This window comes from Stegodyphus dumicola, chromosome 5 (assembly GCF_044657685.1).
Source record: "Stegodyphus dumicola isolate Sdum_Otavi_A_Nest chromosome 5, ASM4465768v1".
NCBI classification, from domain to species: Eukaryota; Metazoa; Arthropoda; class Arachnida; order Araneae; family Eresidae; genus Stegodyphus; species Stegodyphus dumicola.
Window position 1 is genome coordinate 122,504,793 of NC_140772.1, and position 12,308 is coordinate 122,517,100.

Below are 12,308 nucleotides of genomic sequence, written 5' to 3' on the forward strand. Positions count from 1 at the left end.
GCTGATTAAATTCGAAAGAAGATGGGACCAGTCGAAATGGCTTACCACGGATTTTTGGAATCGGGAATAATGTATTTAATGTTTGGCAATTCTATTTTTATTTCATTGTCAAACTTAGAAATTTTTTATTAATAATCTCTAGGATTTGATTGCGAGAGGGTTGCCACTCGGAAATATTAGGGCGAAAATTATCATTTTCCCAAGTTTTTAATTAATATCTCTGATTTTAGCTACTTCATTTTGGAAAAAAGTGGTGGTCGACCTTTGCAAGACCCAGAAAACAATTGTAGAAAGTTTGGTGAGAAACGCACAAATTTTCTTCTTTATATATATAGATGGTGTGAAAACAGAGTTGTTGTGTTATCCAGCTACATTGACCTATGAGCAGCCGTGCAATAATGATGCTGAACACTGGTACTTCGACCTGAGCTCGATTCTAGACAGACGGGCTGATTGCATCGGCGTTTTCATGATTTGTCTACTGTTTAAGGAATATACTAGCTAGTTTCCCTTAAAACTCCTTCCAAGAAGACATTTCCCCTTAGGCAGACAACCCATGCATGCTTTGTCGTAATCAAATAATATACATATTATGTTACACAAATCATTTTGCCAGTGGGTATATTTTTGTCTTAAAGATATAAATTGAACGAATAGAAAACCTCATTACTTGCAACCGTAATGTATAATCAATACATTGTAAATAAAGGTTTCTCTTCGACAGACTTTCTTCAACTACATATAATTAAGTAAATATTTATTTGCTTGTATAATACACTGCTGACAAAAAATTGACAAGAAATGCAATTTTGAACGTTAAATAAGTACTTGAATTTCATTGCCATTGCAGAAAGGAATACTGAAGTATCATACAATATTATCAACGCAACTGGATATTCTTCACAACTACACATCAACAGCATTCAGGGCAGAGATACTTTCTTGATTTGAAAAGATGTGTCAAATAATGTTGCATCTTGAAATTTTCCAAAACAGATAAATACGTCATCTTGAAAGACCCAAATAGAATAAAAGTATTATTTTAAAGCTGAGAAATGTAAACTTAAAGTACATGGGCATTTGGCGTTAAAAACTATAAACGGCGAATCACTTTTCAAATTGTTCCCACCCAATATTATCGCCCTATATTATATTTAAAGAAATTAAATAGTGAAGAATCTGCATAAATGTATGTATATTCCTCGCACTGTAAAATAGCGTAACCTAAAGCCATTGAAATTTGGAATAACGTAATCTTCCATAGAATATGGGCATGTGGAAGCCCTAGTTTGAATTTGAAATTTGTTTTATTATCAATTTCTTGTTCAGAAACACTTCAACGTGTTATTGACCAAAACACTAAACGATTTGAAGCAAGTAGTGGCAACACTGTGCGAAAGAAAAACATTTTTATCTCCAGGGCACGAGACTCTGTATCGGAATTTCTAAAGATATACTCATTTAAAAATTATTTTGTGATATTGCTGTTGAACTGAGTTTCATGGTTTGAATACAAAGAACATGATATTTAAAAAATAAGGAAAACGTTAAAAAAGTAATTTAACGCAATTAAATTTTTAATTAATTTAAAATCTGAAACCTTTGAATTTTTTTTCTTACTGCTTTTAACCTTTTTTCCACTTTTCACTTCACCATATTTCTTCATTCGCCTCATATACTGGTGATTATTTTATTGTCGGCACACATATGCAGTTTCCAGTGACATAATAATTGTTACTAACGCTGAATACTGTAATTTTTTTATTTCATTTTACGTAATATTGACTTTCATAGACTAATATGGTCTTTCGTTGTGTTTTGCATTGGAACGCATATATATTATACGAATCACAGCCAACTTATAAGGAGATTTTGAAGTATAGAAGATATTCCTCGTTGAAATCGTCTCTGTTAAAGACAAGTCTGAAAATGCGAATGTCGTCCGTTTTCAGACATACAAAGATAAATTTTGAAACATTTTAGAAAATTATCGAACAGTTTTGAATCGAGCATGAATAGTTATTCCTATAAGTTATTGTACAAAACTAAGCGGAGAGATTCCAGATGAACGTTGAAATAACCAAAGAAATAGTAGAGCAGGTATTAGTGCAATCGCGATGCGCATGTGAAGGGTCACAGAAATATGGCTCCACACTTAACCATTGCGGTCGCAGTTCAAAGCTGGCTTTCAGCATAATAAACCTCATACAAATGGCAACCACTTCAATCGAAATGAACATTAATTCATTATTTTCTCAAACTTCGAAAGTAACTCAAATTTTATGGGGTCTAATCATTGCCGCTGAATTTATTATAATGTTTTATGTATAAAATGTCAAACAAGTCAGCAAATTAACTCGATGTTGTTGCCATTACTTTAATGTAGGGTTCTTCAACCCGTAGCCCGCTGAAGGTGTTTTAGTGGCCCCACATTTGAATTTGAAGAAACATTGAAGAATTTTTGATTTCAAGAAAACTTGCCTTGTCAGCTTTTTCTCGTAAAAAAAAATCCCTCCTATTCTTGATATTTAAAACATTTTATTGACATGCCTCATATTATTTGAGGTAAAATTTTCTGAAAATGACGAATTTTAGGCAGTTTGCCTTATTTGCAACGGCAGTGTATCTGTGATGAAGGAATACAACATTAAGAGATATGATACTAAGCACAGTGAGACACATTCTGCACTGGAAGGTCATTTTCGAAGTGATAAGGTGAGTGAATTAAAATCAAAACTAAATTTTCAGCAGTCTTTCTTCACCACAGCGAATAAAGAATATGAAAATAGTGTTCGTGTTAGTTACGTAATAGCAGAAAAATTGCTAAGGGTGGAAAACCATTTTCTTATGGAGAATTTCAAAAGAATGTCTTCAGAGTGCAGTTGATGTACTTTGGCTTTCGAGTCATATCGAATATTAGCTTGTCTGGTGTGACAGTAGCCAAGCGCATATAGGATCTCGCAAGAGATATATTCAGAAAATTAAAATGTAAATGCAAAAAATTTGAGTCTTATTCTGTAGCGATAGATGAATCGACAGATGCAACAATTTAGATATTGCACAAGTAACCATTTTTATTCGTTGCGTTGATAGAGACTTCACAATAGTAGAGGAATAAGCCAGAGTTGTTGCACTTAAAAGTACAATACGAGGAATGGATTTATATTCCAGTCTGACACAAACTTTGGATAAATGTAATGTTGACTTCGGTAATATATCTGCTATAACCACGGATGGTGCTACATCTATGACTGGAGACAAAATGAAATTAAGAACATTACTCATATCTCATATGAAGGCTAGTGGAAATAATACTATGATGATTTTCCACTGCATCATTCTTCAAGAAAATTTGTGCAAGAAGTTATTCTCAAACTTTGAACAATGTGATGAGTGTTGTTGTAAAAGTGGTTAATTTCATTCGGTCTAGAGGACTTAATCACAGGTAATTTGAACAGTTCTTGATTGATTTGGAAGCTGAATATGGTGATGTTGTGTATTATGTGGAAGTACCTTGGTTGAGGCCACTCTTGTTTGATCTTGTCCACTCTTGAAGAAAGATGCTTCAGCGTCTGTTTTGTTTGAAGAGCGAAATTCAACAATTCATGGAATCTAAAGGAAACTCTATTCACGAGTTCAGTGATGAGATATGGTTGAGAGACTTTGCATTTCTTGCAGACATTGCAGGTCATCTCAATGATATGAACTACCGCTTACAGGGAAAAGATCTACCTATATTAATTTAGAAGTCAAACAACGAAAATCAGCGTTATATTTTCAAATATCGCAGGACTAGTTTCGATGGTTTTACCGAACCATCATATTCAGCTGCAAAAGAGCAAATGAACGAGATAAGATATAATGAAAACATAAGACAAGAAAAGCCAGGACAAGAAACAAGCTACTGGCGCCATCTGTTGAAGAAACCAGAACTAAAACATAATTTCTTTAAAGGCTGAAGGCATGTGGATTGGAATCAGGGTCATTAACTAGAACAGAAAGATTTTTTTAATGTGAAATGCCTCTAGAAAATCCAGTTCACCAATGGAAGATGCTTTTTGAATAATTTTGGCAGCAGAAACATTTAAATTGTGATTTTCATACCAACAATGTTGGGCAACAGAAGACTTCTGTGTTTCCTTCTTCCTAACATATGCCTCATGTTCTTTAACGCGAAATTTTAAGGCTCTCTTAGTTTGGGCGATGTAATTTAAACCAAACTGGCAAGGAATCCTATAAATACCCCAGGAATTCATATCCGGAATGGGATCCTTGAGTAAAGAACTCGGAATTTTATTGATCGGAGAATAAATGACCCGAAAGTCAATTTTCTGCAAAATACGTGCAACCTTATAGCCAATTGATGGAAAGAAGGGAATGGCAACGGAATTTTTATAATCTCCTAAAACAAGAATGGGCTTTTTTGTGTGTTGAGATGAGAAGTTTTTAACTGCTTCATTAATAATGTTAGGTGAAAAGCCCCTGTCAATAGCTATCGCTTTTAAATAATTTAGTTCTTCATCAAAGGATAGTTTGGAGGAGCAAACTTGAAGAGCCCGGAAAACATAGGAATAAAATGAAGCTAACTTTTGTTTAGTCGGATGACATGATTTGAAGTGAGGTGGAAGGCTTCAGTAAACCGTAGTACTGAAGATGGATGTGTTTTGCGTGACTAGAGTGTCGAGAAACGGAAGAGATTTTCAAGTCTCAAGTTCAAAAGTGAATTGAATAGCAGGATCAATGGAATTCATTGTTGAAAGAACTTTATTTAAATCATCTTTATTACCTTCAAACAGGGTAAAAGTATCGTCTACTATATTTGTTCGACGTCTTATTGCGTCTTAATTAAAAGATCTACTTGTTCATAATCTTTGTTATATTGTAAAAAGCTTTTAATACAAAATTAATCCTCTGGGAAAGTCAATAGTTAAATAAGAATCCCACTCACTTTTCTAAAATTGGTGGAGTGTGCAAAGAACTCTACAGCGTGGAATACAAATAATTATGTACAATGCATTTCAAATTTCAATTCAAAAGCAGATTTTGTGATTTTCGTAAAAATGAAATTAGATTGTTCTCCTTACCATTTTCAGTAGACGTTGCAAGTGTTTCACCTGAACTTCAATTAGAATTTATAGATTTAGAGTGTGACTGCAGTAAAACACAAGTTTCTTGAAAATCCTACACTAATTAATTTTTATTCGAAGTACGTGACCGAAGACAAGTATCCAGGGAATTCGTAAACATACACACTTCTTGTCTTCTTTCTTTGGCAGTACCTACATATGTGAACAGCTCTGTAGTAAAATTAAAATCCTAAAATCGAAAACAAGAACACGGCTGACAAACAGACATTTGGAGGAAACTCAGCAAGACAGATTAAACCGGATATTGAAGCTCTAATCAAGCAAAAACAACGTCAAATTTTACTTTAAAACTAAAGTATCTACCATATCCCACCAGTAATGTAATTTGTTTTCTTTTTTTATTGTAAATGCATTTTGTAACATCGTTCCGTACAATCATCTTTACGCTTTTTTTTTCATAGTTAAAAAAAAGTTCCAAAACGTTTTAATTCAATTTCCATTTGATGTTTTGGTTCCAAAAAGTCATATATATATATATATATATGCAAATCTGTAACACTATATCTTTGGCTAGAATGAGTTATAGTCTTACAAAACAAAGCTCCCTTTTTTATAAATTTTCAGACTACACTATTTTTTTGTCAGACACGTGGCCCGCGGATCTTTATGAATTTATCCATGTGGCTCTCAGGCGTGAAACGTTGAAAACCCCTACTTTAATGGAAACATGAAATAATACAAAATTTTAATTTCTTAAATAAATGTTTGATTTTTCTTATCAGATATCGTAAGTGACAGGCAGTGGCGGCTTGCCATATGGATCAGGCAAATGACTGATTTGCAAGTTCATCATTAGATGTGGGAATTAAAGCAAATATGTGGAAATATATTAGTAATTAATTTATCTAGCTTAATGAGCTGCATGAGGTCTTCAGGTGGAGAGGTAAAGTGTGATATTCTTTGGGGAGGAAATCCCATCAGTCATGAAGTTCGTAATTTCTTGATCCAGAGGGTTGTTAGCTGGAAAAACGTTTGGCTTGAACTGATTTTTGAGAGAGTTGGCAAAAAGCTCTGCTTTTTCTTAATCAGTGCAAGCAGTATTCTTGTTTCTGGCAAATATTTTAAAATTTAATGGGGACAGCTAAAGGTTTTTCTTTGAAAGGAAATATAAGCAGTATTGATATTTGAAATCACTTTCAAACTTCTATAAAGTTAAATGTTTGATATAAACACTCTATTCACTTCTCAACCCGTAGTAAACATGTTTCAGTCAAAGAAAAATAATCTGCAAAATTATTTTAATTGTAGATATTGGAAAAAGTAATTCTTCCATAAAACAAAAAATATTTTAGATTCCCATTTTTAATGACTTTACATGGAAAAGAACATTAACATCTTATAAAAGCATGTCATATATCAGTATAATATAAAAATTCACTTTCCTAGAAGGACATAAAATCTGCAAAAATTTCCAATGCTGTTATTTTATTTATTTTAGATATCATAGACCAAGAAGAAATTGCAGCATCTCAGATGCTCATTTAAATCGTCAAATCGTTTTTCCTAGAGAACTACAGTAGTCCCTGAATACAGTTGCAATACATTTTGCAACTGTATTAAAAAAAAATGGCACTCAAAAGTCAAATTTAGCATCATGTAAAACAAAAAAGTCTGTTTTTAGCATGCAAAAATTCCACAAAAATTCATAAATTCAATTCAACTCAATAGAAAAAGACTTTCATAAAGGATTTAAGAAAAATGTCTTATTTATGCAGTTAGGAAGCATCTTGTGTCAAATCATAGTCCTTTCTCAGCACAAGGGACAAAATTAATTTAATAACAAAGGAATTCTGGAATGCTTGTTGCTAGTTTATGAAAGATTCCCTATTAACGCAATTTGAAATTAACCAGGCCTTTTCTAAAAAGAGTTTGTTATTGAGAAAAGATGGAAAAATTACTATTCCAAACGTTTAGCTTATAAAAGAAAGCTGTTCATGAAAAGTACAAAAAGAAAAAGTTAAAATAAAGTATTAATTTTACCCAGGTCGCTCCTTGGAGGCACATTTTGTGTCTCAGTCCCAACTCGAGGGGACATCGGTGGTGTCTCCTCTGGATCCTCACATCACCTCCTACGCCACCAGGTTTTGAAACGACAGGGAGTCTAACATCCTGCCTGGCCTAAATTACACAGTATTATATTATAATTCGTTTAAACAGAAGAATTTGTAAAGAATACTGTTCAGCAATTGTAAAAACTACAATATGAATTATAATAACATTAATACATACTCTTTTCTTACAGAAATACTCAATGGATCAAGAAAATAGTTAGCATCATAGAAATTAGAGATGAATTTATTAGCCCAAATGGGCCAATAGTCTTGAAATGCAATTTTTATGTTATTTTACTTTAACACATTTACTAGCCTATGGCCATTCGAAAAAATACAAGATAATTATGTTTTAAAGTTATTTGGTCTCCTACTGATGAATAAACTAAGACATTAAGAAACAGATTAATAATATTAATAACAAAGCAATAGATTAATTTTTTTAACTTTTGAATATAATTCAGTTAAATAAAAATTCACAATATAGCTAATTTAAAACATTTAATTCATGCAGAATTATTTATAATATATATTTTCTCCCTTTTTAGGTATAACCATTGTTCCCATGTTAGTCTAAACGCATATTCATCTAGCTGCTAGCACAGACTCTTCATCTAGTAATGCTACCGAATGCCAAAGATTCGTGTTACAATCTCGAAGCATAGGTCACTTCCATAACGTTCAATGAATGGTTTCTAAACATATTTGTCCCAGATGTCAAAAATTATTTAAGTAAAAAGGGATTGCCTTTTAAGACTCTTCTTTTAATTGAAAATGCGACTATTCATCTTCAAGATTTACAACACAAAAAATAGAAATTGTCTTTTTACCCAAAAAATACAACTTCCTTATTACAGCCATTGAATCAAGTAATAATTCCGACTTTTATGACATTGTATATCAAACAAACCTTTGGGTATATTTGAGAAAAAATGGAGAATGATGAATCTCTTACACTTATGGATGGCTTGGAAGAAATTTACAATCTTAGATTGTGTTGGACTGTCATATACTCAGATTAAACAATCAATGCTCAACACATGCTAGAAAGCAATATGGCTGGATGCTGCTAAAGATGAGAATGATAGATTTCCATTAGAGTATGAATATTCTCAGATCACTAAATTGGCCCAAACTATAGGAGGAGAAGGTTTTTGAGGATTTAGCTCAAGCACATATTGAAGAAAAAATGGTTGACGAAGAACTAAATGAGGATGAGTTAACATGATTCCCGAAACAAATAAACATGACGAAGACCAATTCGTACCAGCTGCATTCACAGCTAGAGTCATCAGCGTAGGACTTGAATTGGGAAGAAAATTAGGTATCATTTTTTGCAATATGACGCAAATGTTGAACGAGCTCTTCGATTCCAATAGCAGCTTAGTAAGAGTTTAAATCAATATGAGGATGTTTACAAAGATTTAGGGGAAAAAATGATAGTATTTGTTTATAAAGCATAATTTTAAGTTTTAATATTTTGGCAACATTGATAGTAAATTGTAAAATGAATAAGTTAAAAATGTATCTGGAAGACGGAGAGTTTCATTATAACTTTCAGAACATTAATGTTGTTTAGGCTTAACAAAATCGCCAATTTCTCTAAGAGAAAAATTAGACTTGTATTATAATTAGTGAATATAAATCAGAAAATACGGCATATAATATGATAAATTTGAGTCATACAGAAAAATTAAGTGATGATAATTATTTTATTTGGGCCAACAGAATTGAAAGTGAATTAAAAAGTTTAAAAATATGGAGAAGTATGATAGAAGCTGATGAACCACCAAAACCATATAAAAAGGATGATGTTAATTTCGAAAATGAAATAAAAACTTGGGAAATATGGGATGATAATAACGCGATAGCAAGAAATATAATGAATCAAACTATGACAGCTCCACAAGCGTTAAAACATGCGAATGAAAAGAACGCAAAGAAGTTATGGGAAAAAATCAAAAATGAAATGGCGGCAAGAACAGACATTTCATTCATTTGGTGTATTTAATTATGGCAAAGCACACTAGGGCTATCTGCCTAAGAGGAGGGATGCCTTCGTGGAGAACTTTCTAAGGGAAACTGGCTCGTATACATGTTACACATGGGGAAAACCACGAAAACGCCCATGCAGCCAGCCCGTTCGCGGGATTCGAACCTCGGACCGAACTACCAGTGTTCAGCGACTTTACTGCTCGGCTGCTGGTGGGCCCACAGCAAGAACAGAAGATATTCAAATCAAATGTAGAATAGAATTAGTTCAACTGAAAATGACTCAAAATGAATCAGTAGATGATTATATGAATAGAGCTGTAATTCTAAAGTAAAAGTATTCAAGTTGGAGATGAAATAAGAGATAAAGAATTAATTTACTTCATACTAGAAGGACTTAGAAAGGAATTTGATGTTAAAATTATTAAAAGCAATAAAGAGAAAGATCTAGCTTCAATTAGACAAGCTTTAAAAGAAACAGAAGGAAAAAATAAACAAAGAGGAAAAGAAATAGAAGTAAGTTCTAAGGCAAAAGAAAACTGGATAAAATCGAAATATGAAAGAAGATGCTTTAATTGTGGAAAATTAGGACAATTAATAAAAGAATGTCGAAATAATAATAATATTATAAAATGCTTTTGCTGTGGAAAATTCGGCCACAAATCAACTGAATGTAAAATGAAAACTAAACAAAAACACCGACAGCAGAGAAATGTAACAAATAAAACTTATAGAATGTCAAGGAAAGAGAATATGAATCAGCTACATGCTTATTTGAAGTACCTAAGAAAATAGAAAGCACATATCTTAATCAAGATAGAAATGATGGAAAGAATAAAATAAATGAACAACAGAATAGAAAAATTAAATGGATTATTGATTCAGGAGCCACATCTCACATGGCAACTAATAAAGAAATATTTACTCATTTTAAAGATGAAGAACGACAAATAATGACGGCTGAAAAAGGGGCCATGATCAAATAGAGTTGTATTGGTAACATTAAAATGCAAACTGATAGAAATAAGAACTGATAGAAAATGTTCTGCAAGTACCGAATTTAAGGGAAAATCTGCTGTCAGTATCAAAAATTGTAGATCATGATTTAAAAGTAATTTTTATCAAGAATAAAGCAGAAGTGATCATAAACAGGGAAACATTCTATATATAGCTAACAGAAATGGAAATAAATTTGAAGTTGAAGGAAATATTGTTGAAGAAGCTAAAATTAGTTATGTTAATGATGTACTATGGCATCAGAGACTAGGTCATATAAATTATCAAAGGCTGATAGAAATGAAAAAACACTCATCGGTCATTGGGTTAGAAAATGTAAAAATTTCTGAAAACAATTGTCAACCTTATACATTAGGTAAAATAACACAAACATCTTATAAAAGTGTGAAATTTAAGCAATCTGAAGATATTTTAGAATTATGGCACATAGATTTAGTTGGACCAATTAAGAAATCAATAGATGGAAGCTGTTATTTTTTAACAGTGGTAGATGATTACAGTAATTTCATATTTGTGATAACAATTGAGAAGAAGAGTGAAACTTGAGAAGCTCTAATCAAACTTATCATTCAAGTAGAAAGACATACAGGAAACAAACTAAAAAGAATTCGTAGTGATAATGGTAGTGAAATTTTAGCTAAAAATATAAGTTTTTTTTTTTTTTTTTTTTTTTTGAAAAAATGGGAATTAAACATGAACTTACAACGCCTTATACTCTGGAAAGTAACGAAAAAGCTGAAGGTTTTAATCGTACTATAATTGAATCTGCTAGAACTATGTTAATTGATGCAGAATTACCGATAAAATTTTGGTCTGAAAGCGTTAAGGTAGCTGTACATGTGAATAACAGGAGTCACAAAAATGATAAAAGGTTTACACCACATGAACTATATAAAGAACGCAAGCCTAACATTACTTATCTTACAAGATTTGGATGTGAAGCATATGTTCATATAAGACGAGAGAAACATAGAAAGATGGATCTAAAAGCTAAAAAAGGAATTATGATAGGCTATAGCATGAAGAGAAAAGCATACAAAATTTATAGCCCTGAACTAAATAAAATTCAAGAAGTGAGGGATGTAAAATTTGATGAACAGAAACATAGATCACCTTTACTAAAAGAAAATTATTTAAAATTAGATAAAAATAAAATATTAGAAGAACTTATTATTTTTTATAAGGAACAAACTAATGGAAATGTAAATAATTCAGAAATAACTGACAGATACTATAGAGAAGATAATACAACAGATGAAGAAGCTGAGAAAATTTTGCCATCCAACAGTGATGATGAACACGATGATAACAATTCATTGGAAAAGCCAACCGAGTATCCACAAATAAATGAAGAACCTGGAAATGATAGTCATGGAAATTCTGTACAGAAAAGACCAGCACGAACTATGAAGCCCCCAGAAAAATTAAAAGATTCGTGAGAAAAAGTCGGGAGAAATATATTGTAAATCGGATTGGCGGGAGAGCGGTCGAAAATCGGGAGTCTCCCGCCTAAATCGGGAGAGTTGGCAACTCTACATTTCACAAGTGATTTCAATATACACATTCCAAAATTTTCCAAAAAGTTAATGTGCATTGGATGTACACGTATTATGGTGTGTATTTTATAAACTATTTGTTATTCTTACTTATTCATTGCATTAAACAACAGTCTGTTTCTTATTCTATCTTACTGACACACACAGTTATACTTTATATTAGATAATTTTTATTTTTTGCCATTTACTGTTATGTTTAATGTTTATCAAAAGAAGCTTTAATGATATGCATGGACTGGTTAACAGACAAAAGCCCACAAAAAAAAGGCCCACTATGATAATTGACCATGCGACAAATACCCACAGCGATGAAAGCGCACATTGATAAAAGTCCACACAGATATAAGCACACGCCGATAAAAGGGGCTTATTTTTTTATTACTAAATCGTGTATTTATAATTTTAATTATAATAAATGGAGTACTCAAATCTGAATTTCAATGTTTCAAATATATGTCTAGTTTGTATTTTATCATTTCTTTATTTGTTTAATTTATTACATTGAAAGCAAACTTTATACTCTCTGATTAAGTGATTAGCTATAA

General features: G+C 32.0%; 1 protein-coding gene across 1 annotated transcript in view; it reads right to left on the minus strand.

Moving 5' to 3' along the window:
• Positions 1–12,308, minus strand: part of LOC146997217 (uncharacterized) — a 440,254-nt gene that overhangs the window by 54,917 nt on the left and 373,029 nt on the right. The window lies entirely within an intron of this gene.